This window comes from Pteropus alecto, unplaced genomic scaffold (genome assembly GCF_000325575.1).
Source record: "Pteropus alecto unplaced genomic scaffold, ASM32557v1 scaffold43, whole genome shotgun sequence".
In the NCBI taxonomy this organism is placed as follows: Eukaryota; Metazoa; Chordata; class Mammalia; order Chiroptera; family Pteropodidae; genus Pteropus; species Pteropus alecto.
Window position 1 is genome coordinate 1,165,616 of NW_006435764.1, and position 4,036 is coordinate 1,169,651.

Sequence of the window (4,036 nt, forward strand, 5' to 3'; positions counted from 1 at the left end):
GCAGGCCACGGCAGAGCCATCGTGCGGCCCGGGTGGAAACGCCGGACAGAGACCCGTCAGCAGCCCCGGGAGTGAGCCCGGCAGGGGGCTCTGCTCTTCCTGCCCTTCCCGGCCAGAGCCTCCGTGTCCCCTCGGCCCCTCCGTCACCCTGGGTGTCCAGTGTGGGGGAAGAGGGGCCCGGGAACGTGGCCTGCCCCGCAGGAGGGGGTCAGCAAAGGCTTCACTGCCGGGGGCGCGATTCGGCAGAGCTCAGGCGACGTGGGCTCGGCCCGGGCAGCCCGCAGGGGCAGCGGGCCAGGCCCCGAGGCCGGAGCCCGCGCACGCGCCGGCCAAGGCTCAGCGTGGCTCCCGTCACCGTGAGGACTGTGCCCGTCTCCAGGGAGGCAAGGCGCGGAGGCGGGCCCGGGCCTGAGCTTTCAAACGAGCACCTGGGCTCGGGGCGGAGGTCGGCAGTGCGGACAGACCGGAGGGAGCCTTCTAGAAGGAGGCGCTGGGACCAGGCCCAGGGCGGCAGCAGTGGACCGGGAGTGGCCACCTGCTCTGCCCGCTGCAGGGTCCTTGGCATCTGGAACGGGGTCTGGGGCCAAGTAGCTGTATCCCCCTAAAATTCATTTCCTAAATGACCACAAACTGGGCAGCTTGGAAACAACAGAAATTCCTGCGTCCCAGGCCCGGAGGCCAGGACCGACTTCCAGGCGTCAGGCCCTCCTCGCTCCTTCAGGAGGCTGCGGGGAGGGTCCTCCCTGCCCCTGCCGGGTCCGGGGGGCTGTGGGCGTCCACTCCCGGGCCTCCGTCACCACAGGGCTCCTCTGCGTGGGCGTGCCCCTTCCCTGCTCTCACTGGGTTTGGGTCCCCCAAAATCCAGGATGATATCGCGAGACCCTTCACTTCATCACGTCTCCAAAGACCCTCTCTGCACACAGACTCACGCTCACAGAGCCCAGGGCTCAGACGGGAGCGCGGGTGTCCTGCTGGGGACCTCCGTTCGGCCCAGCACCGCCGAAGCAGCGAAGGGCAGGCCGGGGCGGCCCCGACCCCTCACCCGCTGGCCTCCTCCTCCCGAGCCCACACTCCCCAGGTCCTGCTTCGTCCCCACTCCAGGAGACCCACGCCCACCACCTCCTCGGGCCCGCAGTCCAATGCCACTTTCTTCCTGAGGCCCGTCCTGCCTCCGGGAGCGCCCCCAACATCCCCCCCTCCCCGTGGCATTGGCTGGGGCCCACGTGTGTGAATGGGTGAAGCCATGCGTGGAGCCCGGGCTGAGCTGAGCGTTTACAGAGCGGGGGGCGGGGGTAACCGGGGAGTCCCAGCACACCTGGGACGTGGCAGAGTGGGGTGGGGGCAGCAGTGGCCCCGGGGGTGGCATCCGGGTGAACCCAGGAGCGCCAGGGGAGGCCCCACTGTGCCCAGGGCACGGTGGGGGTGTGGGTGGTCTGGAGATGGAAGACAGGGGGTCCCGATGCCCTCGTCTCGGGGGTCCTGGGAGGGGCCACTGTCAGGGCTGGGTGCTGCATGTTGCTGCTGGGTGAGGCGCTCCAGTCTGGTCTATGGGGCGGCAGAGGGTCCTCGGCTGGGCCCAAACCCCAACGCCCTCGGAGGGTCTCAGAGTTGCTCACTGGGGGGCTGGGGGCCCATATTGCCAGGGCGGGGGCCCTCCGCTCACCCCTGGCCCCCTGGCCTCATCTCTGCCAGGCCCCTTCCTGCCTCAAGAGTTGCACAAGACCCCCAATGTTCTTTCCCACCCTCCAGACCCTCTCATGCTTCAAGGCTGATGCCCCATCTTCCAGGCAGCCCCAGCTCTCCGCTTGGATTGACTCCCAATGGGCCTGAGCAGCATGGCTGCCCCTGTGCATGCTGCTCCAGACCCCAGAAGACTGGCTTCCAGAGTCACAGCCCCCCAAATGCCGCCTGGCCCCCGGGCACGGCCTCACCTTCCTCAGCCCCCACCCAGCCGCCCCTCTCCCCAAAGCGGGCACCCTGCTGACAGAGGGCTGGGGGCTGACATGGGGGACCCACCAAGTCGGGGGCCCGAAAGGCCAGCGGCCAGAGCAGCCAGGGCCAGTGGCTCAGGGTGGAGCGGGGAAGGGGCTTTGCGGTGATGTCTGCCGCGGGCGTGTGTCTGTGCAGGTGGGCCCGCAGGTGACCCGAGCCCCCGGTGTGAGCAGCTCTGTGTCTTTGTCACCAGCGACAGCTTGTTTCCAGAACCCGCCCAGCCCCCAGCTGCCCGCGCCCGGGAAGGTCCTCTGCACTTAGTAACCCCCCTCTCCTCAGCAGGGGGCTCCCAGGAAAGACCCCCACCCCACGGTGCCCTGTGTCTGAGGGTCTGGTGCCACGACTGTCCCAGAGCCCCCGGCTGGGCTGGGGCAGGGCCGGGAGTGTGTGGACACCTTCGGGCGTCCCCTGCCCCCGCCCCTGCCCTCTCCCCCCCAACCCCACACCCCAGTCAAAGAGTCGAGGACTCCGAACAAGGTACATTTGAAAATTTTATTGGGATTGCGAGCATTGAGGTTAAAGGCAGAGCCCCGAGCAGTGGGGTCCGCCAGAAACAGCATGTTAAAGGGGCTGAGCCGGGGCAAACACGGTCGGGTGGCACTGTGTGTTCCGCGCGTGGGCGTCTTCCGGCGGTGGCACAGAGGGGGACCCGAGAGGGGGTCCTGCCGGAGACTGCTGGGGGGAGGACTCGGGAAGAGGTAGGATGGACAGCCACAACCAGGGCTCGGGGGCCAGAGGGAGCCGGGCCGGATGGCTGGCGGCCTACGGAGAACTGGTACTGGGGGGACACAGAGGGGGGCATCGGCAAACGCCCCCGGAGCACCCATCCCGGCGAGGCGGATTAACACTGGGTGGGGTGGGCCCCCGGCTGAATGGGCAGGCAATTTGGGGCGCCTCGAAGTCTTTTTGGATCTCGGGCCAATGTCTGGGTTCTCCAATTATGACAATTTGGCTCTTTGGGCTTCTGTCCAATGTTCCGAATGGCCCATTCCCCGGGCGCCTGCCGAGGGCCCCTCTGTGCCAAGGGCGGGCTGGCATAGCCGCCCCCGGGGTCATGCCAGCCCTGTCGCCAGGGCCCCGAAGCTGCGGGCCTCTAGACTGCTAGTGGGCTGCCTTTAGGGGGGCTGTGCTGGAGGCATAAGTGGGGGGAGGTAAGCCTTCCAGCCGCCCGCGTCCCTGAAGACGGCCCTGGGCGCCGACAGATGGTGGCTGGGTCGGAATCACCAGACCCGCAGGGCCCGGGCCCAAGCGACCCCAGTCAGAGATGGACCTCACAGTTCTCCTGCTCTGCGGGCTCCCTGCTGACCTCCCCCGCTGCCCAACCTCACCCCGCCTGGTCCTCGAGGCGCCCCGCAGAGCCGGAGCCTCCTAGGGACCAGACAGGGTGCTGAGGAGCGGGCAAGGTGTCACCGAGGGGTGGGGGGAGAGCCCCCCAAGTGCGCGGAAGGCGGCCACTTGCTCCAGCCCGATGGAGCCCACGCTCACACATCTGCAGCCCCTTCCCCCCCGGCGGCCTCGGGCCAGCCGGGGGCCCCATCCTGGTGGCCTCCGAGCACCTTCCTGACACCTGGAGGGACGCCGCCCCACACCCTCCACCGCCCCTCAGGACCTCCGGGGACCAGCCACTGTCCCCAAAGGCCAGGCCAGGCAGTGGCCCTCTCCTCCCCCCGGGACTTCTCCGTGGGGCGCGGTGGCCAGCGCCCCACGGAGGCTCCACTCCCGACTCAACCCAAGCGACAGGGACAGATGGAAACAAAAATCAAACGCGGGACGATAAATGGCGGGGAGCAGGACGAGACGTGGTGGATGGCTGCTTCGTGCGTGCTCGCTTGGGCCACTGCTCCCCTGTTACGGGGCGGGAGGATATACTTCGGTACGTGAGCGCGTGAGAAGCAAAGGAGGGTCAAAAAAAAAAAAAAAGAGAAACAAGCCCCAGGAGTGACAAACGAAAGGGGGGGACAGATCGATTGGCGTCAATTTGGGTTCTGATGCGTGTCCGTAATTCTGCGCCTCTCCTCGGAACTCTGACCTCCCTCCGAAACCT